This window comes from Pungitius pungitius, unplaced genomic scaffold, assembly GCF_949316345.1.
Source record: "Pungitius pungitius unplaced genomic scaffold, fPunPun2.1 scaffold_29, whole genome shotgun sequence".
Lineage (NCBI taxonomy): Eukaryota > Metazoa > Chordata > Actinopteri > Perciformes > Gasterosteidae > Pungitius > Pungitius pungitius.
This window is the reverse complement of record NW_026909812.1, coordinates 468,487-491,371: the sequence shown is the minus strand read 5'-3', so window position 1 is coordinate 491,371 and position 22,885 is coordinate 468,487. Positions and strand designations below refer to the sequence as shown.

Sequence of the window (22,885 nt, the reverse complement as noted above, 5' to 3'; positions counted from 1 at the left end):
ATTTTTTGACGCATTATAAAGGATTAGGAAAAAGATAAAAAGCAGCTTACGGCCATACCTCTCTGGTTCCGCCCGATCTCGTCTGATCTCGGAAGCTAAGCAGAGCAGGGCCTGGTTAGTACCTGGATGGAAGACCGCCTGGGAATCCCAGGTGCCGTAAGCTTTTTCACTTCTCTCTGAAAGCTGCAGAGCGCCGCAGATTGTACACCTACAAATTACAAAAAGTATATCACATTGTTGAAGAGATGCATGTTTATTGTTGTTTTAACGTTGGATATGAAAGGCATTTAGACAATATTATCAAACATGATTCCGTTTCATGGTTGCTAAATTAGTGTTGATCAACATTTAACAATTGGCATACTTTTGTTTGTAATTTAGCCGTTGAAATACAGGTGCTAACCAAACATGTTAGATTTACCAAAGAAGAATAGTAAAGTTCCCTTTAGGTTTTAGGAACCTCTCTTGCCAATGCTAAGAACTGCTTCAATTTTAGAAAAAGAAACTTCTGATTATCTTTGACACGTTTTAAAGGATTAGGAAAAAGATGAAAAGCAGCTTACGGCCATACCTCTCTGGTTCCGCCCGATCTCGTCTGATCTCGGAAGCTAAGCAGAGCAGGGCCTGGTTAGTACCTGAATGGAAGACCGCCTGGGAATCCCAGGTGCCGTAAGCTTTTTCACTTCTCTCTCTGAAAGCCGCCCAGCGCCGTAGCTTGTACACCTACACAATTGTAAAAAGTTGATCACATTGTAGAAGAGATGCAATAGGAAGAAGATGAAAGGTGGCTTACGTCCATACCATCGTCAGGCCATTTGAGGTGGCGGGGACTGCAATGGCCATCCACCGATTGGCTGGGACTCCTGGGCGGGTCTTCTCTAGTCCATCCAATTTTCGCCATAGGATGTCACAGCCTTCTTTGCATACCCTTATTTAACCCACACAAAGATGCCAACGGCAGGCGTGACATAATTTTTTGACGCATTATAAAGGATTAGGAAAAAGATAAAAAGCAGCTTACGGTCATACCTCTCTGCTTCCGCCCGATCTCGTCTGATCTTGGAAGCTAAGCAGAGCAGGGCCTGGTTAGTACCTGGATGGAAGACCGCCTGGGAATCCCAGGTGCCGTAAGCTTTTTCACTTCTCTCTCTGAAAGCCGCCCAGCGCCGTAGCTTGTACACCTACACAATTGTAAAAAGTTGATCACATTGTAGAAGAGATGCAATAGGAAGAAGATGAAAGGTGGCTTACGTCCATACCATCGTCAGGCCATTTGAGGTGGCGGGGACTGCAATGGCCATCCACCGATTGGCTGGGACTCCTGGGCGGGTCTTCTCTAGTCCATCCAATTTTCGCCATAGGATGTCACAGCCTTCTTTGCATACCCTTATTTAACCCACACAAAGATGCCAACGGCAGGCGTGACATAATTTTTTGACGCATTATAAAGGATTAGGAAAAAGATAAAAAGCAGCTTACGGCCATACCTCTCTGGTTCCGCCCGATCTCGTCTGATCTCGGAAGCTAAGCAGAGCAGGGCCTGGTTAGTACCTGGATGGAAGACCGCCTGGGAATCCCAGGTGCCGTAAGCTTTTTCACTTCTCTCTGAAAGCTGCAGAGCGCCGCAGATTGTACACCTACAAATTACAAAAAGTATATCACATTGTTGAAGAGATGCATGTTTATTGTTGTTTTAACGTTGGATATGAAAGGCATTTAGACAATATTATCAAACATGATTCCGTTTCATGGTTGCTAAATTAGTGTTGATCAACATTTAACAATTGGCATACTTTTGTTTGTAATTTAGCCGTTGAAATACAGGTGCTAACCAAACATGTTAGATTTACCAAAGAAGAATAGTAAAGTTCCCTTTAGGTTTTAGGAACCTCTCTTGCCAATGCTAAGAACTGCTTCAATTTTAGAAAAAGAAACTTCTGATTATCTTTGACACGTTTTAAAGGATTAGGAAAAAGATGAAAAGCAGCTTACGGCCATACCTCTCTGGTTCCGCCCGATCTCGTCTGATCTCGGAAGCTAAGCAGAGCAGGGCCTGGTTAGTACCTGAATGGAAGACCGCCTGGGAATCCCAGGTGCCGTAAGCTTTTTCACTTCTCTCTCTGAAAGCCGCCCAGCGCCGTAGCTTGTACACCTACACAATTGTAAAAAGTTGATCACATTGTAGAAGAGATGCAATAGGAAGAAGATGAAAGGTGGCTTACGTCCATACCATCGTCAGGCCATTTGAGGTGGCGGGGACTGCAATGGCCATCCACCGATTGGCTGGGACTCCTGGGCGGGTCTTCTCTAGTCCATCCAATTTTCGCCATAGGATGTCACAGCCTTCTTTGCATACCCTTATTTAACCCACACAAAGATGCCAACGGCAGGCGTGACATAATTTTTTGACGCATTATAAAGGATTAGGAAAAAGATAAAAAGCAGCTTACGGTCATACCTCTCTGCTTCCGCCCGATCTCGTCTGATCTTGGAAGCTAAGCAGAGCAGGGCCTGGTTAGTACCTGGATGGAAGACCGCCTGGGAATCCCAGGTGCCGTAAGCTTTTTCACTTCTCTCTCTGAAAGCCGCCCAGCGCCGTAGCTTGTACACCTACACAATTGTAAAAAGTTGATCACATTGTAGAAGAGATGCAATAGGAAGAAGATGAAAGGTGGCTTACGTCCATACCATCGTCAGGCCATTTGAGGTGGCGGGGACTGCAATGGCCATCCACCGATTGGCTGGGACTCCTGGGCGGGTCTTCTCTAGTCCATCCAATTTTCGCCATAGGATGTCACAGCCTTCTTTGCATACCCTTATTTAACCCACACAAAGATGCCAACGGCAGGCGTGACATAATTTTTTGACGCATTATAAAGGATTAGGAAAAAGATAAAAAGCAGCTTACGGCCATACCTCTCTGGTTCCGCCCGATCTCGTCTGATCTCGGAAGCTAAGCAGAGCAGGGCCTGGTTAGTACCTGGATGGAAGACCGCCTGGGAATCCCAGGTGCCGTAAGCTTTTTCACTTCTCTCTGAAAGCTGCAGAGCGCCGCAGATTGTACACCTACAAATTACAAAAAGTATATCACATTGTTGAAGAGATGCATGTTTATTGTTGTTTTAACGTTGGATATGAAAGGCATTTAGACAATATTATCAAACATGATTCCGTTTCTTGGTTGCTAAATTAGTGTTGATCAACATTTAACAATTGGCATACTTTTGTTTGTAATTTAGCCGTTGAAATACAGGTGCTAACCAAACATGTTAGATTTACCAAAAAAGAAAAGTAAAGTTCCCTTTAGGTTTTAGGAACCTCTCTTGCCAATGCTAAGAACTGCTTCAATTTTAGAAAAAGAAACTTCTGATTATCTTTGACACGTTTTAAAGGATTAGGAAAAAGATGAAAAGCAGCTTACGGCCATACCTCTCTGGTTCCGCCCGATCTCGTCTGATCTCGGAAGCTAAGCAGAGCAGGGCCTGGTTAGTACCTGAATGGAAGACCGCCTGGGAATCCCAGGTGCCGTAATCTTTTTCACTTCTCTCTCTGAAAGCCGCCCAGCGCCGTAGCTTGTACACCTACACAATTGTAAAAAGTTGATCACATTGTAGAAGAGATGCAATAGGAAGAAGATGAAAGGTGGCTTACGTCCATACCATCGTCAGGCCATTTGAGGTGGCGGGGACTGCAATGGCCATCCACCGATTGGCTGGGACTCCTGGGCGGGTCTTCTCTAGTCCATCCAATTTTCGCCATAGGATGTCACAGCCTTCTTTGCATACCCTTATTTAACCCACACAAAGATGCCAACGGCAGGCGTGACATAATTTTTTGACGCATTATAAAGGATTAGGAAAAAGATAAAAAGCAGCTTACGGCCATACCTCTCTGGTTCCGCCCGATCTCGTCTGATCTCGGAAGCTAAGCAGAGCAGGGCCTGGTTAGTACCTGGATGGAAGACCGCCTGGGAATCCCAGGTGCCGTAAGCTTTTTCACTTCTCTCTCTGAAAGCCGCCCAGCGCCGTAGCTTGTACACCTACACAATTGTAAAAAGTTGATCACATTGTAGAAGAGATGCAATAGGAAGAAGATGAAAGGTGGCTTACGTCCATACCATCGTCAGGCCATTTGAGGTGGCGGGGACTGCAATGGCCATCCACCGATTGGCTGGGACTCCTGGGCGGGTCTTCTCTAGTCCATCCAATTTTCGCCATAGGATGTCACAGCCTTCTTTGCATACCCTTATTTAACCCACACAAAGATGCCAACGGCAGGCGTGACATAATTTTTTGACGCATTATAAAGGATTAGGAAAAAGATAAAAAGCAGCTTACGGCCATACCTCTCTGGTTCCGCCCGATCTCGTCTGATCTCGGAAGCTAAGCAGAGCAGGGCCTGGTTAGTACCTGGATGGAAGACCGCCTGGGAATCCCAGGTGCCGTAAGCTTTTTCACTTCTCTCTGAAAGCTGCAGAGCGCCGCAGATTGTACACCTACAAATTACAAAAAGTATATCACATTGTTGAAGAGATGCATGTTTATTGTTGTTTTAACGTTGGATATGAAAGGCATTTAGACAATATTATCAAACATGATTCCGTTTCTTGGTTGCTAAATTAGTGTTGATCAACATTTAACAATTGGCATACTTTTGTTTGTAATTTAGCCGTTGAAATACAGGTGCTAACCAAACATGTTAGATTTACCAAAAAAGAAAAGTAAAGTTCCCTTTAGGTTTTAGGAACCTCTCTTGCCAATGCTAAGAACTGCTTCAATTTTAGAAAAAGAAACTTCTGATTATCTTTGACACGTTTTAAAGGATTAGGAAAAAGATGAAAAGCAGCTTACGGCCATACCTCTCTGGTTCCGCCCGATCTCGTCTGATCTCGGAAGCTAAGCAGAGCAGGGCCTGGTTAGTACCTGAATGGAAGACCGCCTGGGAATCCCAGGTGCCGTAAGCTTTTTCACTTCTCTCTCTGAAAGCCGCCCAGCGCCGTAGCTTGTACACCTACACAATTGTAAAAAGTTGATCACATTGTAGAAGAGATGCAATAGGAAGAAGATGAAAGGTGGCTTACGTCCATACCATCGTCAGGCCATTTGAGGTGGCGGGGACTGCAATGGCCATCCACCGATTGGCTGGGACTCCTGGGCGGGTCTTCTCTAGTCCATCCAATTTTCGCCATAGGATGTCACAGCCTTCTTTGCATACCCTTATTTAACCCACACAAAGATGCCAACGGCAGGCGTGACATAATTTTTTGACGCATTATAAAGGATTAGGAAAAAGATAAAAAGCAGCTTACGGCCATACCTCTCTGGTTCCGCCCGATCTCGTCTGATCTCGGAAGCTAAGCAGAGCAGGGCCTGGTTAGTACCTGGATGGAAGACCGCCTGGGAATCCCAGGTGCCGTAAGCTTTTTCACTTCTCTCTCTGAAAGCCGCCCAGCGCCGTAGCTTGTACACCTACACAATTGTAAAAAGTTGATCACATTGTAGAAGAGATGCAATAGGAAGAAGATGAAAGGTGGCTTACGTCCATACCATCGTCAGGCCATTTGAGGTGGCGGGGACTGCAATGGCCATCCACCGATTGGCTGGGACTCCTGGGCGGGTCTTCTCTAGTCCATCCAATTTTCGCCATAGGATGTCACAGCCTTCTTTGCATACCCTTATTTAACCCACACAAAGATGCCAACGGCAGGCGTGACATAATTTTTTGACGCATTATAAAGGATTAGGAAAAAGATAAAAAGCAGCTTACGGCCATACCTCTCTGGTTCCGCCCGATCTCGTCTGATCTCGGAAGCTAAGCAGAGCAGGGCCTGGTTAGTACCTGGATGGAAGACCGCCTGGGAATCCCAGGTGCCGTAAGCTTTTTCACTTCTCTCTGAAAGCTGCAGAGCGCCGCAGATTGTACACCTACAAATTACAAAAAGTATATCACATTGTTGAAGAGATGCATGTTTATTGTTGTTTTAACGTTGGATATGAAAGGCATTTAGACAATATTATCAAACATGATTCCGTTTCATGGTTGCTAAATTAGTGTTGATCAACATTTAACAATTGGCATACTTTTGTTTGTAATTTAGCCGTTGAAATACAGGTGCTAACCAAACATGTTAGATTTACCAAAGAAGAAAAGTAAAGTTCCCTTTAGGTTTTAGGAACCTCTCTTGCCAATGCTAAGAACTGCTTCAATTTTAGAAAAAGAAACTTCTGATTATCTTTGACACGTTTTAAAGGATTAGGAAAAAGATGAAAAGCAGCTTACGGCCATACCTCTCTGGTTCCGCCCGATCTCGTCTGATCTCGGAAGCTAAGCAGAGCAGGGCCTGGTTAGTACCTGAATGGAAGACCGCCTGGGAATCCCAGGTGCCGTAAGCTTTTTCACTTCTCTCTCTGAAAGCCGCCCAGCGCCGTAGCTTGTACACCTACACAATTGTAAAAAGTTGATCACATTGTAGAAGAGATGCAATAGGAAGAAGATGAAAGGTGGCTTACGTCCATACCATCGTCAGGCCATTTGAGGTGGCGGGGACTGCAATGGCCATCCACCGATTGGCTGGGACTCCTGGGCGGGTCTTCTCGAGTCCATCCAATTTTCGCCATAGGATGTCACAGCCTTCTTTGCATACCCTTATTTAACCCACACAAAGATGCCAACGGCAGGCGTGACATAATTTTTTGACGCATTATAAAGGATTAGGAAAAAGATGAAAAGCAGCTTACGGCCATACCTCTCTGCTTCCGCCCGATCTCGTCTGATCTCGGAAGCTAAGCAGAGCAGGGCCTGGTTAGTACCTGGATGGAAGACCGCCTGGGAATCCCAGGTGCCGTAAGCTTTTTCACTTCTCTCTCTGAAAGCCGCCCAGCGCCGTAGCTTGTACACCTACACAATTGTAAAAAGTTGATCACATTGTAGAAGAGATGCAATAGGAAGAAGATGAAAGGTGGCTTACGTCCATACCATCGTCAGGCCATTTGAGGTGGCGGGGACTGCAATGGCCATCCACCGATTGGCTGGGACTCCTGGGCGGGTCTTCTCTAGTCCATCCAATTTTCGCCATAGGATGTCACAGCCTTCTTTGCATACCCTTATTTAACCCACACAAAGATGCCAACGGCAGGCGTGACATAATTTTTTGACGCATTATAAAGGATTAGGAAAAAGATAAAAAGCAGCTTACGGCCATACCTCTCTGGTTCCGCCCGATCTCGTCTGATCTCGGAAGCTAAGCAGAGCAGGGCCTGGTTAGTACCTGGATGGAAGACCGCCTGGGAATCCCAGGTGCCGTAAGCTTTTTCACTTCTCTCTGAAAGCTGCAGAGCGCCGCAGATTGTACACCTACAAATTACAAAAAGTATATCACATTGTTGAAGAGATGCATGTTTATTGTTGTTTTAACGTTGGATATGAAAGGCATTTAGACAATATTATCAAACATGATTCCGTTTCATGGTTGCTAAATTAGTGTTGATCAACATTTAACAATTGGCATACTTTTGTTTGTAATTTAGCCGTTGAAATACAGGTGCTAACCAAACATGTTAGATTTACCAAAGAAGAAAAGTAAAGTTCCCTTTAGGTTTTAGGAACCTCTCTTGCCAATGCTAAGAACTGCTTCAATTTTAGAAAAAGAAACTTCTGATTATCTTTGACACGTTTTAAAGGATTAGGAAAAAGATGAAAAGCAGCTTACGGCCATACCTCTCTGGTTCCGCCCGATCTCGTCTGATCTCGGAAGCTAAGCAGAGCAGGGCCTGGTTAGTACCTGAATGGAAGACCGCCTGGGAATCCCAGGTGCCGTAAGCTTTTTCACTTCTCTCTCTGAAAGCCGCCCAGCGCCGTAGCTTGTACACCTACACAATTGTAAAAAGTTGATCACATTGTAGAAGAGATGCAATAGGAAGAAGATGAAAGGTGGCTTACGTCCATACCATCGTCAGGCCATTTGAGGTGGCGGGGACTGCAATGGCCATCCACCGATTGGCTGGGACTCCTGGGCGGGTCTTCTCTAGTCCATCCAATTTTCGCCATAGGATGTCACAGCCTTCTTTGCATACCCTTATTTAACCCACACAAAGATGCCAACGGCAGGCGTGACATAATTTTTTGACGCATTATAAAGGATTAGGAAAAAGATAAAAAGCAGCTTACGGCCATACCTCTCTGGTTCCGCCCGATCTCGTCTGATCTCGGAAGCTAAGCAGAGCAGGGCCTGGTTAGTACCTGGATGGAAGACCGCCTGGGAATCCCAGGTGCCGTAAGCTTTTTCACTTCTCTCTGAAAGCTGCAGAGCGCCGCAGATTGTACACCTACAAATTACAAAAAGTATATCACATTGTTGAAGAGATGCATGTTTATTGTTGTTTTAACGTTGGATATGAAAGGCATTTAGACAATATTATCAAACATGATTCCGTTTCATGGTTGCTAAATTAGTGTTGATGAACATTTAACAATTGGCATACTTTTGTTTGTAATTTAGCCGTTGAAATACAGGTGCTAACCAAACATGTTAGAATTGCCAGTGAAGAAAAGTAAAGTTACCTTCAGGCTTTAGGAACCTCTCTTGCCAATGCTAAGAACTGCTTCAATTTTAGAAAAAGAAACTTCTGATTATCTTTGACACGTTTTAAAGGATTAGGAAAAAGATGAAAAGCAGCTTACGGCCATACCTCTCTGGTTCCGCCCAATCTCGTCTGATCTCGGAAGCTAAGCAGAGCAGGGCCTGGTTAGTACCTGAATGGAAGACCGCCTGGGAATCCCAGGTGCCGTAAGCTTTTTCACTTCTCTCTCTGAAAGCCGCCCAGCGCCGTAGCTTGTACACCTACACAATTGTAAAAAGTTGATCACATTGTAGAAGAGATGCAATAGGAAGAAGATGAAAGGTGGCTTACGTCCATACCATCGTCAGGCCATTTGAGGTGGCGGGGACTGCAATGGCCATCCACCGATTGGCTGGGACTCCTGGGCGGGTCTTCTCTAGTCCATCCAATTTTCGCCATAGGATGTCACAGCCTTCTTTGCATACCCTTATTTAACCCACAAAAAGATGCCAACGGCAGGCGTGACATAATTTTTTGACGCATTATAAAGGATTAGGAAAAAGATAAAAAGCAGCTTACGGCCATACCTCTCTGGTTCCGCCCGATCTCGTCTGATCTCGGAAGTTAAGCAGAGCAGGGCCTGGTTAGTACCTGGATGGAAGACCGCCTGGGAATCCCAGGTGCCGTAAGCTTTTTCACTTCTCTCTGAAAGCTGCAGAGCGCCGCAGATTGTACACCTACAAATTACAAAAAGTATATCACATTGTTGAAGAGATGCATGTTTATTGTTGTTTTAACGTTGGATATGAAAGGCATTTAGACAATATTATCAAACATGATTCCGTTTCATGGTTGCTAAATTAGTGTTGATCAACATTTAACAATTGGCATACTTTTGTTTGTAATTTAGCCGTTGAAATACAGGTGCTAACCAAACATGTTAGATTTACCAGTGAAGAAAAGTAAAGTTCCCTTTAGGTTTTAGGAACCTCTCTTGCCAATGCTAAGAACTGCTTCAATTTTAGAAAAAGAAACTTCTGATTATCTTTGACACGTTTTAAAGGATTAGGAAAAAGATGAAAAGCAGCTTACGGCCATACCTCTCTGGTTCCGCCCGATCTCGTCTGATCTCGGAAGCTAAGCAGAGCAGGGCCTGGTTAGGACCTGGATGGAAGACCGCCTGGGAATCCCAGGTGCCGTAAGCTTTTTCACTTCTCTCTCTGAAAGCCGCCCAGCGCCGTAGCTTGTACACCTACACAATTGTAAAAAGTTGATCACATTGTAGAAGAGATGCAATAGGAAGAAGATGAAAGGTGGCTTACGTCCATACCATCGTCAGGCCATTTGAGGTGGCGGGGACTGCAATGGCCATCCACCGATTGGCTGGGACTCCTGGGCGGGTCTTCTCTAGTCCATCCAATTTTCGCCATAGGATGTCACAGCCTTCTTTGCATACCCTTATTTAACCCACACAAAGATGCCAACGGCAGGCGTGACATAATTTTTTGACGCATTATAAACGATTAGGAAAAAGATAAAAAGCAGCTTACGGCCATACCTCTCTGGTTCCGCCCGATCTCGTCTGATCTCGGAAGCTAAGCAGAGCAGGGCCTGGTTAGTACCTGGATGGAAGACCGCCTGGGAATCCCAGGTGCCGTAAGCTTTTTCACTTCTCTCTCTGAAAGCCGCCCAGCGCCGTAGCTTGTACACCTACACAATTGTAAAAAGTTGATCACATTGTAGAAGAGATGCAATAGGAAGAAGATGAAAGGTGGCTTACGTCCATACCATCGTCAGGCCATTTGAGGTGGCGGGGACTGCAATGGCCATCCACCGATTGGCTGGGACTCCTGGGCGGGTCTTCTCTAGTCCATCCAATTTTCGCCATAGGATGTCACAGCCTTCTTTGCATACCCTTATTTAACCCACACAAAGATGCCAACGGCAGGCGTGACATAATTTTTTGACGCATTATAAAGGATTAGGAAAAAGATAAAAAGCAGCTTACGGCCATACCTCTCTGGTTCCGCCCGATCTCGTCTGATCTCGGAAGCTAAGCAGAGCAGGGCCTGGTTAGTACCTGGATGGAAGACCGCCTGGGAATCCCAGGTGCCGTAAGCTTTTTCACTTCTCTCTGAAAGCTGCAGAGCGCCGCAGATTGTACACCTACAAATTACAAAAAGTATATCACATTGTTGAAGAGATGCATGTTTATTGTTGTTTTAACGTTGGATATGAAAGGCATTTAGACAATATTATCAAACATGATTCCGTTTCATGGTTGCTAAATTAGTGTTGATCAACATTTAACAATTGGCATACTTTTGTTTGTAATTTAGCCGTTGAAATACAGGTGCTAACCAAACATGTTAGATTTACCAGTGAACAAAAGTAAAGTTCCCTTTAGGTTTTAGGAACCTCTCTTGCCAATGCTAAGAACTGCTTCAATTTTAGAAAAAGAAACTTCTGATTATCTTTGACACGTTTTAAAGGATTAGGAAAAAGATGAAAAGCAGCTTACGGCCATACCTCTCTGGTTCCGCCCGATCTCGTCTGATCTCGGAAGCTAAGCAGAGCAGGGCCTGGTTAGTACCTGGATGGAAGACCGCCTGGGAATCCCAGGTGCCGTAAGCTTTTTCACTTCTCTCTCTGAAAGCCGCCCAGCGCCGTAGCTTGTACACCTACACAATTGTAAAAAGTTGATCACATTGTAGAAGAGATGCAATAGGAAGAAGATGAAAGGTGGCTTACGTCCATACCATCGTCAGGCCATTTGAGGTGGCGGGGACTGCAATTGCCATCCACCGATTGGCTGGGACTCCTGGGCGGGTCTTCTCTAGTCCATCCAATTTTCGCCATAGGATGTCACAGCCTTCTTTGCATACCCTTATTTAACCCACAAAAAGATACCAACGGCAGGCGTGACATAATTTTTTGACGCATTATAAAGGATTAGGAAAAAGATAAAAAGCAGCTTACGGCCATACCTCTCTGGTTCCGCCCGATCTCGTCTGATCTCGGAAGCTAAGCAGAGCAGGGCCTGGTTAGTACCTGGATGGAAGACCGCCTGGGAATCCCAGGTGCCGTAAGCTTTTTCACTTCTCTCTGAAAGCTGCAGAGCGCCGCAGATTGTACACCTACAAATTACAAAAAGTATATCACATTGTTGAAGAGATGCATGTTTATTGTTGTTTTAACGTTGGATATGAAAGGCATTTAGACAATATTATCAAACATGATTCCGTTTCATGGTTGCTAAATTAGTGTTGATTAACATTTAACAATTGGCATACTTTTGTTTGTAATTTAGCCGTTGAAATACAGGTGCTAACCAAACATGTTAGATTTACCAGTGAAGAAAAGTAAAGTTCCCTTTAGGTTTTAGGAACCTCTCTTGCCAATGCTAAGAACTGCTTCAATTTTAGAAAAAGAAACTTCTGATTATCTTTGACACGTTTTAAAGGATTAGGAAAAAGATGAAAAGCAGCTTACGGCCATACCTCTCTGGTTCCGCCCGATTTCGTCTGATCTCGGAAGCTAAGCAGAGCAGGGCCTGGTTAGTACCTGGATGGAAGACCGCCTGGGAATCCCAGGTGCCGTAAGCTTTTTCACTTCTCTCTGAAAGCTGCAGAGCGCCGCAGATTGTACACCTACAAATTACAAAAAGTATATCACATTGTTGAAGAGATGCATGTTTATTGTTGTTTTAACGTTGGATATGAAAGGCATTTAGACAATATTATCAAACATGATTCCGTTTCATGGTTGCTAAATTAGTGTTGATTAACATTTAACAATTGGCATACTTTTGTTTGTAATTTAGCCGTTGAAATACAGGTGCTAACCAAACATGTTAGATTTACCAGTGAAGAAAAGTAAAGTTCCCTTTAGGTTTTAGGAACCTCTCTTGCCAATGCTAAGAACTGCTTCAATTTTAGAAAAAGAAACTTCTGATTATCTTTGACACGTTTTAAAGGATTAGGAAAAAGATGAAAAGCAGCTTACGGCCATACCTCTCTGGTTCCGCCCGATTTCGTCTGATCTCGGAAGCTAAGCAGAGCAGGGCCTGGTTAGTACCTGGATGGAAGACCGCCTGGGAATCCCAGGTGCCGTAAGCTTTTTCACTTCTCTCTCTGAAAGCCGCCCAGCGCCGTAGCTTGTACACCTACACAATTGTAAAAAGTTGATCACATTGTAGAAGAGATGCAATAGGAAGAAGATGAAAGGTGGCTTACGTCCATACCATCGTCAGGCCATTTGAGGTGGCGGGGACTGCAATTGCCATCCACCGATTGGCTGGGACTCCTGGGCGGGTCTTCTCTAGTCCATCCAATTTTCGCCATAGGATGTCACAGCCTTCTTTGCATACCCTTATTTAACCCACAAAAAGATGCCAACGGCAGGCGTGACATAATTTTTTGACGCATTATAAAGGATTAGGAAAAAGATAAAAAGCAGCTTACGGCCATACCTCTCTGGTTCCGCCCGATCTCGTCTGATCTCGGAAGCTAAGCAGAGCAGGGCCTGGTTAGTACCTGGATGGAAGACCGCCTGGGAATCCCAGGTGCCGTAAGCTTTTTCACTTCTCTCTGAAAGCTGCAGAGCGCCGCAGATTGTACACCTACAAATTACAAAAAGTATATCACATTGTTGAAGAGATGCATGTTTATTGTTGTTTTAACGTTGGATATGAAAGGCATTTAGACAATATTATCAAACATGATTCCGTTTCATGGTTGCTAAATTAGTGTTGATTAACATTTAACAATTGGCATACTTTTGTTTGTAATTTAGCCGTTGAAATACAGGTGCTAACCAAACATGTTAGATTTACCAGTGAAGAAAAGTAAAGTTCCCTTTAGGTTTTAGGAACCTCTCTTGCCAATGCTAAGAACTGCTTCAATTTTAGAAAAAGAAACTTCTGATTATCTTTGACACGTTTTAAAGGATTAGGAAAAAGATGAAAAGCAGCTTACGGCCATACCTCTCTGGTTCCGCCCGATTTCGTCTGATCTCGGAAGCTAAGCAGAGCAGGGCCTGGTTAGTACCTGGATGGAAGACCGCCTGGGAATCCCAGGTGCCGTAAGCTTTTTCACTTCTCTCTGAAAGCTGCAGAGCGCCGCAGATTGTACACCTACAAATTACAAAAAGTATATCACATTGTTGAAGAGATGCATGTTTATTGTTGTTTTAACGTTGGATATGAAAGGCATTTAGACAATATTATCAAACATGATTCCGTTTCATGGTTGCTAAATTAGTGTTGATTAACATTTAACAATTGGCATACTTTTGTTTGTAATTTAGCCGTTGAAATACAGGTGCTAACCAAACATGTTAGATTTACCAGTGAAGAAAAGTAAAGTTCCCTTTAGGTTTTAGGAACCTCTCTTGCCAATGCTAAGAACTGCTTCAATTTTAGAAAAAGAAACTTCTGATTATCTTTGACACGTTTTAAAGGATTAGGAAAAAGATGAAAAGCAGCTTACGGCCATACCTCTCTGGTTCCGCCCGATTTCGTCTGATCTCGGAAGCTAAGCAGAGCAGGGCCTGGTTAGTACCTGGATGGAAGACCGCCTGGGAATCCCAGGTGCCGTAAGCTTTTTCACTTCTCTCTCTGAAAGCCGCCCAGCGCCGTAGCTTGTACACCTACACAATTGTAAAAAGTTGATCACATTGTAGAAGAGATGCAATAGGAAGAAGATGAAAGGTGGCTTACGTCCATACCATCGTCAGGCCATTTGAGGTGGCGGGGACTGCAATTGCCATCCACCGATTGGCTGGGACTCCTGGGCGGGTCTTCTCTAGTCCATCCAATTTTCGCCATAGGATGTCACAGCCTTCTTTGCATACCCTTATTTAACCCACAAAAAGATGCCAACGGCAGGCGTGACATAATTTTTTGACGCATTATAAAGGATTAGGAAAAAGATAAAAAGCAGCTTACGGCCATACCTCTCTGGTTCCGCCCGATCTCGTCTGATCTCGGAAGCTAAGCAGAGCAGGGCCTGGTTAGTACCTGGATGGAAGACCGCCTGGGAATCCCAGGTGCCGTAAGCTTTTTCACTTCTCTCTGAAAGCTGCAGAGCGCCGCAGATTGTACACCTACAAATTACAAAAAGTATATCACATTGTTGAAGAGATGCATGTTTATTGTTGTTTTAACGTTGGATATGAAAGGCATTTAGACAATATTATCAAACATGATTCCGTTTCATGGTTGCTAAATTAGTGTTGATCAACATTTAACAATTGGCATACTTTTGTTTGTAATTTAGCCGTTGAAATACAGGTGCTAACCAAACATGTTAGATTTACCAGTGAAGAAAAGTAAAGTTCCCTTTAGGTTTTAGGAACCTCTCTTGGCAATGCTAAGAACTGCTTCAATTTTAGAAAAAGAAACTTCTGATTATCTTTGACACGTTTTAAAGGATTAGGAAAAAGTTGAAAAGCAGCTTACGGCCATACCTCTCTGGTTCCGCCCGATCTCGTCTGATCTCGGAAGCTAAGCAGAGCAGGGCCTGGTTAGTACCTGGATGGAAGACCGCCTGGGAATCCCAGGTGCCGTAAGCTTTTTCACTTCTCTCTGAAAGCTGCAGAGCGCCGCAGATTGTACACCTACAAATTACAAAAAGTATATCACATTGTTGAAGAGATGCATGTTTATTGTTGTTTTAACGTTGGATATGAAAGGCATTTAGACAATATTATCAAACATGATTCCGTTTCATGGTTGCTAAATTAGTGTTGATCAACATTTAACAATTGGCATACTTTTGTTTGTAATTTAGCCGTTGAAATACAGGTGCTAACCAAACATGTTAGATTTACCAGTGAAGAAAAGTAAAGTTCCCTTTAGGTTTTAGGAACCTCTCTTGCCAATGCTAAGAACTGCTTCAATTTTAGAAAAAGAAACTTCTGATTATCTTTGACACGTTTTAAAGGATTAGGAAAAAGTTGAAAAGCAGCTTACGGCCATACCTCTCTGGTTCCGCCCGATCTCGTCTGATCTCGGAAGCTAAGCAGAGCAGGGCCTGGTTAGTACCTGGATGGAAGACCGCCTGGGAATCCCAGGTGCCGTAAGCTTTTTCACTTCTCTCTGAAAGCTGCAGAGCGCCGCAGATTGTACACCTACAAATTACAAAAAGTATATCACATTGTTGAAGAGATGCATGTTTATTGTTGTTTTAACGTTGGATATGAAAGGCATTTAGACAATATTATCAAACATGATTCCGTTTCATGGTTGCTAAATTAGTGTTGATCAACATTTAACAATTGGCATACTTTTGTTTGTAATTTAGCCGTTGAAATACAGGTGCTAACCAAACATGTTAGATTTACCAGTGAAGAAAAGTAAAGTTCCCTTTAGGTTTTAGGAACCTCTCTTGCCAATGCTAAGAACTGCTTCAATTTTAGAAAAAGAAACTTCTGATTATCTTTGACACGTTTTAAAGGATTAGGAAAAAGTTGAAAAGCAGCTTACGGCCATACCTCTCTGGTTCCGCCCGATCTCGTCTGATCTCGGAAGCTAAGCAGAGCAGGGCCTGGTTAGTACCTGGATGGAAGACCGCCTGGGAATCCCAGGTGCCGTAAGCTTTTTCACTTCTCTCTCTGAAAGCCGCCCAGCGCCGTAGCTTGTACACCTACACAATTGTAAAAAGTTGATCACATTGTAGAAGAGATGCAATAGGAAGAAGATGAAAGGTGGCTTACGTCCATACCATCGTCAGGCCATTTGAGGTGGCGGGGACTGCAATTGCCATCCACCGATTGGCTGGGACTCCTGGGCGGGTCTTCTCTAGTCCATCCAATTTTCGCCATAGGATGTCACAGCCTTCTTTGCATACCCTTATTTAACCCACAAAAAGATGCCAACGGCAGGCGTGACATAATTTTTTGACGCATTATAAAGGATTAGGAAAAAGATAAAAAGCAGCTTACGGCCATACCTCTCTGGTTCCGCCCGATCTCGTCTGATCTCGGAAGCTAAGCAGAGCAGGGCCTGGTTAGTACCTGGATGGAAGACCGCCTGGGAATCCCAGGTGCCGTAAGCTTTTTCACTTCTCTCTGAAAGCTGCAGAGCGCCGCAGATTGTACACCTACAAATTACAAAAAGTATATCACATTGTTGAAGAGATGCATGTTTATTGTTGTTTTAACGTTGGATATGAAAGGCATTTAGACAATATTATCAAACATGATTCCGTTTCATGGTTGCTAAATTAGTGTTGATCAACATTTAACAATTGGCATACTTTTGTTTGTAATTTAGCCGTTGAAATACAGGTGCTAACCAAACATGTTAGATTTACCAGTGAAGAAAAGTAAAGTTCCCTTTAGGTTTTAGGAACCTCTCTTGCCAATGCTAAGAACTGCTTCAATTTTAGAAAAAGAAACTTCTGATTATCTTTGACACGTTTTAAAGGATTAGGAAAAAGTTGAAAAGCAGCTTACGGCCATACCTCTCTGGTTCCGCCCGATCTCGTCTGATCTCGGAAGCTAAGCAGAGCAGGGCCTGGTTAGTACCTGGATGGAAGACCGCCTGGGAATCCCAGGTGCCGTAAGCTTTTTCACTTCTCTCTGAAAGCTGCAGAGCGCCGCAGATTGTACACCTACAAATTACAAAAAGTATATCACATTGTTGAAGAGATGCATGTTTATTGTTGTTTTAACGTTGGATATGAAAGGCATTTAGACAATATTATCAAACATGATTCCGTTTCATGGTTGCTAAATTAGTGTTGATCAACATTTAACAATTGGCATACTTTTGTTTGTAATTTAGCCGTTGAAATACAGGTGCTAACCAAACATGTTAGATTTACCAGTGAAGAAAAGTAAAGTTCCCTTTAGGTTTTAGGAACCTCTCTTGCCAATGCTAAGAACTGCTTCAATTTTAGAAAAAGAAACTTCTGATTATCTTTGACACGTTTTAAAGGATTAGGAAAAAGTTGAAAAGCAGCTTACGGCCATACCTCTCTGGTTCCGCCCGATCTCGTCTGATCTCGGAAGCTAAGCAGAGCAGGGCCTGGTTAGTACCTGGATGGAAGACCGCCTGGGAATCCCAGGTGCCGTAAGCTTTTTCACTTCTCTCTCTGAAAGCCGCCCAGCGCCGTAGCTTGTACACCTACACAATTGTAAAAAGTTGATCACATTGTAGAAGAGATGCAATAGGAAGAAGATGAAAGGTGGCTTACGTCCATACCATCGTCAGGCCATTTGAGGTGGCGGGGACTGCAATTGCCATCCACCGATTGGCTGGGACTCCTGGGCGGGTCTTCTCTAGTCCATCCAATTTTCGCCATAGGATGTCACAGCCTTCTTTGCATACCCTTATTTAACCCACAAAAAGATGCCAACGGCAGGCGTGACATAATTTTTTGACGCATTATAAAGGATTAGGAAAAAGATAAAAAGCAGCTTACGGCCATACCTCTCTGGTTCCGCCCGATCTCGTCTGATCTCGGAAGCTAAGCAGAGCAGGGCCTGGTTAGTACCTGGATGGAAGACCGCCTGGGAATCCCAGGTGCCGTAAGCTTTTTCACTTCTCTCTGAAAGCTGCAGAGCGCCGCAGATTGTACACCTACAAATTACAAAAAGTATATCACATTGTTGAAGAGATGCATGTTTATTGTTGTTTTAACGTTGGATATGAAAGGCATTTAGACAATATTATCAAACATGATTCCGTTTCATGGTTGCTAAATTAGTGTTGATCAACATTTAACAATTGGCATACTTTTGTTTGTAATTTAGCCGTTGAAATACAGGTGCTAACCAAACATGTTAGATTTACCAGTGAAGAAAAGTAAAGTTCCCTTTAGGTTTTAGGAACCTCTCTTGCCAATGCTAAGAACTGCTTCAATTTTAGAAAAAGAAACTTCTGATTATCTTTGACACGTTTTAAAGGATTAGGAAAAAGTTGAAAAGCAGCTTACGGCCATACCTCTCTGGTTCCGCCCGATCTCGTCTGATCTCGGAAGCTAAGCAGAGCAGGGCCTGGTTAGTACCTGGATGGAAGACCGCCTGGGAATCCCAGGTGCCGTAAGCTTTTTCACTTCTCTCTGAAAGCTGCAGAGCGCCGCAGATTGTACACCTACAAATTACAAAAAGTATATCACATTGTTGAAGAGATGCATGTTTATTGTTGTTTTAACGTTGGATATGAAAGGCATTTAGACAATATTATCAAACATGATTCCGTTTCATGGTTGCTAAATTAGTGTTGATCAACATTTAACAATTGGCATACTTTTGTTTGTAATTTAGCCGTTGAAATACAGGTGCTAACCAAACATGTTAGATTTACCAGTGAAGAAAAGTAAAGTTCCCTTTAGGTTTTAGGAACCTCTCTTGCCAATGCTAAGAACTGCTTCAATTTTAGAAAAAGAAACTTCTGATTATCTTTGACACGTTTTAAAGGATTAGGAAAAAGATGAAAAGCAGCTTACGGCCATACCTCTCTGGTTCCGCCCGATCTCGTCTGATCTCGGAAGCTAAGCAGAGCAGGGCCTGGTTAGTACCTGGATGGAAGACCGCCTGGGAATCCCAGGTGCCGTAAGCTTTTTCACTTCTCTCTGAAAGCTGCAGAGCGCCGCAGATTGTACACCTACAAATTACAAAAAGTATATCACATTGTTGAAGAGATGCATGTTTATTGTTGTTTTAACGTTGGATATGAAAGGCATTTAGACAATATTATCAAACATGATTCCGTTTCATGGTTGCTAAATTAGTGTTGATCAACATTTAACAATTGGCATACTTTTGTTTGTAATTTAGCCGTTGAAATACAGGTGCTAACCAAACATGTTAGATTTACCAGTGAAGAAAAGTAAAGTTCCCTTTAGGTTTTAGGAACCTCTCTTGCCAATGCTAAGAACTGCTTCAATTTTAGAAAAAGAAACTTCTGATTATCTTTGACACGTTTTAAAGGATTAGGAAAAAGTTGAAAAGCAGCTTACGGCCATACCTCTCTGGTTCCGCCCGATCTCGTCTGATCTCGGAAGCTAAGCAGAGCAGGGCCTGGTTAGTACCTGGATGGAAGACCGCCTGGGAATCCCAGGTGCCGTAAGCTTTTTCACTTCTCTCTCTGAAAGCCGCCCAGCGCCGTAGCTTGTACACCTACACAATTGTAAAAAGTTGATCACATTGTAGAAGAGATGCAATAGGAAGAAGATGAAAGGTGGCTTACGTCCATACCATCGTCAGGCCATTTGAGGTGGCGGGGACTGCAATTGCCATCCACCGATTGGCTGGGACTCCTGGGCGGGTCTTCTCTAGTCCATCCAATTTTCGCCATAGGATGTCACAGCCTTCTTTGCATACCCTTATTTAACCCACAAAAAGATGCCAACGGCAGGCGTGACATAATTTTTTGACGCATTATAAAGGATTAGGAAAAAGATAAAAAGCAGCTTACGGCCATACCTCTCTGGTTCCGCCCGATCTCGTCTGATCTCGGAAGCTAAGCAGAGCAGGGCCTGGTTAGTACCTGGATGGAAGACCGCCTGGGAATCCCAGGTGCCGTAAGCTTTTTCACTTCTCTCTGAAAGCTGCAGAGCGCCGCAGATTGTACACCTACAAATTACAAAAAGTATATCACATTGTTGAAGAGATGCATGTTTATTGTTGTTTTAACGTTGGATATGAAAGGCATTTAGACAATATTATCAAACATGATTCCGTTTCATGGTTGCTAAATTAGTGTTGATCAACATTTAACAATTGGCATACTTTTGTTTGTAATTTAGCCGTTGAAATACAGGTGCTAACCAAACATGTTAGATTTACCAGTGAAGAAAAGTAAAGTTCCCTTTAGGTTTTAGGAACCTCTCTTGCCAATGCTAAGAACTGCTTCAATTTTAGAAAAAGAAACTTCTGATTATCTTTGACACGTTTTAAAGGATTAGGAAAAAGTTGAAAAGCAGCTTACGGCCATACCTCTCTGGTTCCGCCCGATCTCGTCTGATCTCGGAAGCTAAGCAGAGCAGGGCCTGGTTAGTACCTGGATGGAAGACCGCCTGGGAATCCCAGGTGCCGTAAGCTTTTTCACTTCTCTCTGAAAGCTGCAGAGCGCCGCAGATTGTACACCTACAAATTACAAAAAGTATATCACATTGTTGAAGAGATGCATGTTTATTGTTGTTTTAACGTTGGATATGAAAGGCATTTAGACAATATTATCAAACATGATTCCGTTTCATGGTTGCTAAATTAGTGTTGATCAACATTTAACAATTGGCATACTTTTGTTTGTAATTTAGCCGTTGAAATACAGGTGCTAACCAAACATGTTAGATTTACCAGTGAAGAAAAGTAAAGTTCCCTTTAGGTTTTAGGAACCTCTCTTGCCAATGCTAAGAACTGCTTCAATTTTAGAAAAAGAAACTTCTGATTATCTTTGACACGTTTTAAAGGATTAGGAAAAAGTTGAAAAGCAGCTTACGGCCATACCTCTCTGGTTCCGCCCGATCTCGTCTGATCTCGGAAGCTAAGCAGAGCAGGGCCTGGTTAGTACCTGGATGGAAGACCGCCTGGGAATCCCAGGTGCCGTAAGCTTTTTCACTTCTCTCTCTGAAAGCCGCCCAGCGCCGTAGCTTGTACACCTACACAATTGTAAAAAGTTGATCACATTGTAGAAGAGATGCAATAGGAAGAAGATGAAAGGTGGCTTACGTCCATACCATCGTCAGGCCATTTGAGGTGGCGGGGACTGCAATTGCCATCCACCGATTGGCTGGGACTCCTGGGCGGGTCTTCTCTAGTCCATCCAATTTTCGCCATAGGATGTCACAGCCTTCTTTGCATACCCTTATTTAACCCACAAAAAGATGCCAACGGCAGGCGTGACATAATTTTTTGACGCATTATAAAGGATTAGGAAAAAGATAAAAAGCAGCTTACGGCCATACCTCTCTGGTTCCGCCCGATCTCGTCTGATCTCGGAAGCTAAGCAGAGCAGGGCCTGGTTAGTACCTGGATGGAAGACCGCCTGGGAATCCCAGGTGCCGTAAGCTTTTTCACTTCTCTCTGAAAGCTGCAGAGCGCCGCAGATTGTACACCTACAAATTACAAAAAGTATATCACATTGTTGAAGAGATGCATGTTTATTGTTGTTTTAACGTTGGATATGAAAGGCATTTAGACAATATTATCAAACATGATTCCGTTTCATGGTTGCTAAATTAGTGTTGATCAACATTTAACAATTGGCATACTTTTGTTTGTAATTTAGCCGTTGAAATACAGGTGCTAACCAAACATGTTAGATTTACCAGTGAAGAAAAGTAAAGTTCCCTTTAGGTTTTAGGAACCTCTCTTGCCAATGCTAAGAACTGCTTCAATTTTAGAAAAAGAAACTTCTGATTATCTTTGACACGTTTTAAAGGATTAGGAAAAAGTTGAAAAGCAGCTTACGGCCATACCTCTCTGGTTCCGCCCGATCTCGTCTGATCTCGGAAGCTAAGCAGAGCAGGGCCTGGTTAGTACCTGGATGGAAGACCGCCTGGGAATCCCAGGTGCCGTAAGCTTTTTCACTTCTCTCTGAAAGCTGCAGAGCGCCGCAGATTGTACACCTACAAATTACAAAAAGTATATCACATTGTTGAAGAGATGCATGTTTATTGTTGTTTTAACGTTGGATATGAAAGGCATTTAGACAATATTATCAAACATGATTCCGTTTCATGGTTGCTAAATTAGTGTTGATCAACATTTAACAATTGGCATACTTTTGTTTGTAATTTAGCCGTTGAAATACAGGTGCTAACCAAACATGTTAGATTTACCAGTGAAGAAAAGTAAAGTTCCCTTTAGGTTTTAGGAACCTCTCTTGCCAATGCTAAGAACTGCTTCAATTTTAGAAAAAGAAACTTCTGATTATCTTTGACACGTTTTAAAGGATTAGGAAAAAGTTGAAAAGCAGCTTACGGCCATACCTCTCTGGTTCCGCCCGATCTCGTCTGATCTCGGAAGCTAAGCAGAGCAGGGCCTGGTTAGTACCTGGATGGAAGACCGCCTGGGAATCCCAGGTGCCGTAAGCTTTTTCACTTCTCTCTCTGAAAGCCGCCCAGCGCCGTAGCTTGTACACCTACACAATTGTAAAAAGTTGATCACATTGTAGAAGAGATGCAATAGGAAGAAGATGAAAGGTGGCTTACGTCCATACCATCGTCAGGCCATTTGAGGTGGCGGGGACTGCAATGGCCATCCACCGATTGGCTGGGACTCCTGGGCGGGTCTTCTCTAGTCCATCCAATTTTCGCCATAGGATGTCACAGCCTTCTTTGCATACCCTTATTTAACCCACACAAAGATGCCAA

General features: G+C 43.5%; 47 non-coding genes across 47 annotated transcripts; all 47 read left to right on the top strand.

The window, feature by feature from the left end:
- The first annotated feature begins 44 nt into the window (after positions 1-44).
- Positions 45-163, top strand: LOC134110907 (5S ribosomal RNA). The gene has a single exon (XR_009944290.1). It is a non-coding gene; the product is annotated as a 5S ribosomal RNA (ribosomal RNA).
- A 394-nt stretch (positions 164-557) lies between these two features.
- LOC134111122 (5S ribosomal RNA) lies at positions 558-676 on the top strand. Its single transcript, XR_009944505.1, has one exon. It is a non-coding gene; the product is annotated as a 5S ribosomal RNA (ribosomal RNA).
- Positions 677-1,015: 339 nt separating this feature from the next.
- On the top strand, positions 1,016-1,134 carry LOC134111401 (5S ribosomal RNA). The gene has a single exon (XR_009944784.1). It is a non-coding gene; the product is annotated as a 5S ribosomal RNA (ribosomal RNA).
- Positions 1,135-1,473: 339 nt separating this feature from the next.
- Positions 1,474-1,592, top strand: LOC134110906 (5S ribosomal RNA). The gene has a single exon (XR_009944289.1). It is a non-coding gene; the product is annotated as a 5S ribosomal RNA (ribosomal RNA).
- Positions 1,593-1,986: 394 nt separating this feature from the next.
- Positions 1,987-2,105, top strand: LOC134111121 (5S ribosomal RNA). Its single transcript, XR_009944504.1, has one exon. It is a non-coding gene; the product is annotated as a 5S ribosomal RNA (ribosomal RNA).
- Positions 2,106-2,444: 339 nt separating this feature from the next.
- Positions 2,445-2,563, top strand: LOC134111400 (5S ribosomal RNA). Its single transcript, XR_009944783.1, has one exon. It is a non-coding gene; the product is annotated as a 5S ribosomal RNA (ribosomal RNA).
- Positions 2,564-2,902: 339 nt separating this feature from the next.
- On the top strand, positions 2,903-3,021 carry LOC134110905 (5S ribosomal RNA). The gene has a single exon (XR_009944288.1). It is a non-coding gene; the product is annotated as a 5S ribosomal RNA (ribosomal RNA).
- Positions 3,022-3,415: 394 nt separating this feature from the next.
- On the top strand, positions 3,416-3,534 carry LOC134111203 (5S ribosomal RNA). Its single transcript, XR_009944585.1, has one exon. It is a non-coding gene; the product is annotated as a 5S ribosomal RNA (ribosomal RNA).
- A 339-nt stretch (positions 3,535-3,873) lies between these two features.
- On the top strand, positions 3,874-3,992 carry LOC134110904 (5S ribosomal RNA). The gene has a single exon (XR_009944287.1). It is a non-coding gene; the product is annotated as a 5S ribosomal RNA (ribosomal RNA).
- A 339-nt stretch (positions 3,993-4,331) lies between these two features.
- Positions 4,332-4,450, top strand: LOC134110903 (5S ribosomal RNA). Its single transcript, XR_009944286.1, has one exon. It is a non-coding gene; the product is annotated as a 5S ribosomal RNA (ribosomal RNA).
- A 394-nt stretch (positions 4,451-4,844) lies between these two features.
- Positions 4,845-4,963, top strand: LOC134111120 (5S ribosomal RNA). The gene has a single exon (XR_009944503.1). It is a non-coding gene; the product is annotated as a 5S ribosomal RNA (ribosomal RNA).
- A 339-nt stretch (positions 4,964-5,302) lies between these two features.
- LOC134110902 (5S ribosomal RNA) lies at positions 5,303-5,421 on the top strand. The gene has a single exon (XR_009944285.1). It is a non-coding gene; the product is annotated as a 5S ribosomal RNA (ribosomal RNA).
- A 339-nt stretch (positions 5,422-5,760) lies between these two features.
- LOC134110901 (5S ribosomal RNA) lies at positions 5,761-5,879 on the top strand. Its single transcript, XR_009944284.1, has one exon. It is a non-coding gene; the product is annotated as a 5S ribosomal RNA (ribosomal RNA).
- A 394-nt stretch (positions 5,880-6,273) lies between these two features.
- LOC134111118 (5S ribosomal RNA) lies at positions 6,274-6,392 on the top strand. The gene has a single exon (XR_009944501.1). It is a non-coding gene; the product is annotated as a 5S ribosomal RNA (ribosomal RNA).
- A 339-nt stretch (positions 6,393-6,731) lies between these two features.
- LOC134111049 (5S ribosomal RNA) lies at positions 6,732-6,850 on the top strand. The gene has a single exon (XR_009944432.1). It is a non-coding gene; the product is annotated as a 5S ribosomal RNA (ribosomal RNA).
- Positions 6,851-7,189: 339 nt separating this feature from the next.
- On the top strand, positions 7,190-7,308 carry LOC134110900 (5S ribosomal RNA). Its single transcript, XR_009944283.1, has one exon. It is a non-coding gene; the product is annotated as a 5S ribosomal RNA (ribosomal RNA).
- A 394-nt stretch (positions 7,309-7,702) lies between these two features.
- Positions 7,703-7,821, top strand: LOC134111117 (5S ribosomal RNA). Its single transcript, XR_009944500.1, has one exon. It is a non-coding gene; the product is annotated as a 5S ribosomal RNA (ribosomal RNA).
- Positions 7,822-8,160: 339 nt separating this feature from the next.
- On the top strand, positions 8,161-8,279 carry LOC134110899 (5S ribosomal RNA). Its single transcript, XR_009944282.1, has one exon. It is a non-coding gene; the product is annotated as a 5S ribosomal RNA (ribosomal RNA).
- A 394-nt stretch (positions 8,280-8,673) lies between these two features.
- On the top strand, positions 8,674-8,792 carry LOC134111422 (5S ribosomal RNA). The gene has a single exon (XR_009944805.1). It is a non-coding gene; the product is annotated as a 5S ribosomal RNA (ribosomal RNA).
- Positions 8,793-9,131: 339 nt separating this feature from the next.
- Positions 9,132-9,250, top strand: LOC134111532 (5S ribosomal RNA). Its single transcript, XR_009944876.1, has one exon. It is a non-coding gene; the product is annotated as a 5S ribosomal RNA (ribosomal RNA).
- A 394-nt stretch (positions 9,251-9,644) lies between these two features.
- On the top strand, positions 9,645-9,763 carry LOC134111421 (5S ribosomal RNA). The gene has a single exon (XR_009944804.1). It is a non-coding gene; the product is annotated as a 5S ribosomal RNA (ribosomal RNA).
- A 339-nt stretch (positions 9,764-10,102) lies between these two features.
- Positions 10,103-10,221, top strand: LOC134110897 (5S ribosomal RNA). Its single transcript, XR_009944280.1, has one exon. It is a non-coding gene; the product is annotated as a 5S ribosomal RNA (ribosomal RNA).
- Positions 10,222-10,560: 339 nt separating this feature from the next.
- On the top strand, positions 10,561-10,679 carry LOC134110896 (5S ribosomal RNA). The gene has a single exon (XR_009944279.1). It is a non-coding gene; the product is annotated as a 5S ribosomal RNA (ribosomal RNA).
- A 394-nt stretch (positions 10,680-11,073) lies between these two features.
- Positions 11,074-11,192, top strand: LOC134110895 (5S ribosomal RNA). The gene has a single exon (XR_009944278.1). It is a non-coding gene; the product is annotated as a 5S ribosomal RNA (ribosomal RNA).
- Positions 11,193-11,531: 339 nt separating this feature from the next.
- LOC134110894 (5S ribosomal RNA) lies at positions 11,532-11,650 on the top strand. The gene has a single exon (XR_009944277.1). It is a non-coding gene; the product is annotated as a 5S ribosomal RNA (ribosomal RNA).
- Positions 11,651-12,044: 394 nt separating this feature from the next.
- LOC134111184 (5S ribosomal RNA) lies at positions 12,045-12,163 on the top strand. Its single transcript, XR_009944566.1, has one exon. It is a non-coding gene; the product is annotated as a 5S ribosomal RNA (ribosomal RNA).
- Positions 12,164-12,557: 394 nt separating this feature from the next.
- On the top strand, positions 12,558-12,676 carry LOC134111182 (5S ribosomal RNA). Its single transcript, XR_009944565.1, has one exon. It is a non-coding gene; the product is annotated as a 5S ribosomal RNA (ribosomal RNA).
- A 339-nt stretch (positions 12,677-13,015) lies between these two features.
- LOC134110893 (5S ribosomal RNA) lies at positions 13,016-13,134 on the top strand. Its single transcript, XR_009944276.1, has one exon. It is a non-coding gene; the product is annotated as a 5S ribosomal RNA (ribosomal RNA).
- Positions 13,135-13,528: 394 nt separating this feature from the next.
- LOC134111181 (5S ribosomal RNA) lies at positions 13,529-13,647 on the top strand. The gene has a single exon (XR_009944564.1). It is a non-coding gene; the product is annotated as a 5S ribosomal RNA (ribosomal RNA).
- Positions 13,648-14,041: 394 nt separating this feature from the next.
- On the top strand, positions 14,042-14,160 carry LOC134111180 (5S ribosomal RNA). The gene has a single exon (XR_009944563.1). It is a non-coding gene; the product is annotated as a 5S ribosomal RNA (ribosomal RNA).
- A 339-nt stretch (positions 14,161-14,499) lies between these two features.
- Positions 14,500-14,618, top strand: LOC134110892 (5S ribosomal RNA). Its single transcript, XR_009944275.1, has one exon. It is a non-coding gene; the product is annotated as a 5S ribosomal RNA (ribosomal RNA).
- A 394-nt stretch (positions 14,619-15,012) lies between these two features.
- Positions 15,013-15,131, top strand: LOC134110891 (5S ribosomal RNA). Its single transcript, XR_009944274.1, has one exon. It is a non-coding gene; the product is annotated as a 5S ribosomal RNA (ribosomal RNA).
- Positions 15,132-15,525: 394 nt separating this feature from the next.
- On the top strand, positions 15,526-15,644 carry LOC134110890 (5S ribosomal RNA). The gene has a single exon (XR_009944273.1). It is a non-coding gene; the product is annotated as a 5S ribosomal RNA (ribosomal RNA).
- Positions 15,645-16,038: 394 nt separating this feature from the next.
- LOC134110889 (5S ribosomal RNA) lies at positions 16,039-16,157 on the top strand. Its single transcript, XR_009944272.1, has one exon. It is a non-coding gene; the product is annotated as a 5S ribosomal RNA (ribosomal RNA).
- A 339-nt stretch (positions 16,158-16,496) lies between these two features.
- LOC134110888 (5S ribosomal RNA) lies at positions 16,497-16,615 on the top strand. Its single transcript, XR_009944271.1, has one exon. It is a non-coding gene; the product is annotated as a 5S ribosomal RNA (ribosomal RNA).
- A 394-nt stretch (positions 16,616-17,009) lies between these two features.
- LOC134110886 (5S ribosomal RNA) lies at positions 17,010-17,128 on the top strand. Its single transcript, XR_009944269.1, has one exon. It is a non-coding gene; the product is annotated as a 5S ribosomal RNA (ribosomal RNA).
- Positions 17,129-17,522: 394 nt separating this feature from the next.
- Positions 17,523-17,641, top strand: LOC134110885 (5S ribosomal RNA). The gene has a single exon (XR_009944268.1). It is a non-coding gene; the product is annotated as a 5S ribosomal RNA (ribosomal RNA).
- A 339-nt stretch (positions 17,642-17,980) lies between these two features.
- On the top strand, positions 17,981-18,099 carry LOC134110884 (5S ribosomal RNA). Its single transcript, XR_009944267.1, has one exon. It is a non-coding gene; the product is annotated as a 5S ribosomal RNA (ribosomal RNA).
- Positions 18,100-18,493: 394 nt separating this feature from the next.
- On the top strand, positions 18,494-18,612 carry LOC134110883 (5S ribosomal RNA). Its single transcript, XR_009944266.1, has one exon. It is a non-coding gene; the product is annotated as a 5S ribosomal RNA (ribosomal RNA).
- Positions 18,613-19,006: 394 nt separating this feature from the next.
- LOC134110882 (5S ribosomal RNA) lies at positions 19,007-19,125 on the top strand. The gene has a single exon (XR_009944265.1). It is a non-coding gene; the product is annotated as a 5S ribosomal RNA (ribosomal RNA).
- Positions 19,126-19,519: 394 nt separating this feature from the next.
- On the top strand, positions 19,520-19,638 carry LOC134110881 (5S ribosomal RNA). Its single transcript, XR_009944264.1, has one exon. It is a non-coding gene; the product is annotated as a 5S ribosomal RNA (ribosomal RNA).
- A 339-nt stretch (positions 19,639-19,977) lies between these two features.
- Positions 19,978-20,096, top strand: LOC134110880 (5S ribosomal RNA). Its single transcript, XR_009944263.1, has one exon. It is a non-coding gene; the product is annotated as a 5S ribosomal RNA (ribosomal RNA).
- A 394-nt stretch (positions 20,097-20,490) lies between these two features.
- Positions 20,491-20,609, top strand: LOC134110879 (5S ribosomal RNA). The gene has a single exon (XR_009944262.1). It is a non-coding gene; the product is annotated as a 5S ribosomal RNA (ribosomal RNA).
- Positions 20,610-21,003: 394 nt separating this feature from the next.
- On the top strand, positions 21,004-21,122 carry LOC134110878 (5S ribosomal RNA). Its single transcript, XR_009944261.1, has one exon. It is a non-coding gene; the product is annotated as a 5S ribosomal RNA (ribosomal RNA).
- Positions 21,123-21,461: 339 nt separating this feature from the next.
- Positions 21,462-21,580, top strand: LOC134110877 (5S ribosomal RNA). Its single transcript, XR_009944260.1, has one exon. It is a non-coding gene; the product is annotated as a 5S ribosomal RNA (ribosomal RNA).
- A 394-nt stretch (positions 21,581-21,974) lies between these two features.
- On the top strand, positions 21,975-22,093 carry LOC134110875 (5S ribosomal RNA). The gene has a single exon (XR_009944258.1). It is a non-coding gene; the product is annotated as a 5S ribosomal RNA (ribosomal RNA).
- Positions 22,094-22,487: 394 nt separating this feature from the next.
- On the top strand, positions 22,488-22,606 carry LOC134110874 (5S ribosomal RNA). Its single transcript, XR_009944257.1, has one exon. It is a non-coding gene; the product is annotated as a 5S ribosomal RNA (ribosomal RNA).
- The last annotated feature ends 279 nt before the right edge of the window (positions 22,607-22,885 follow it).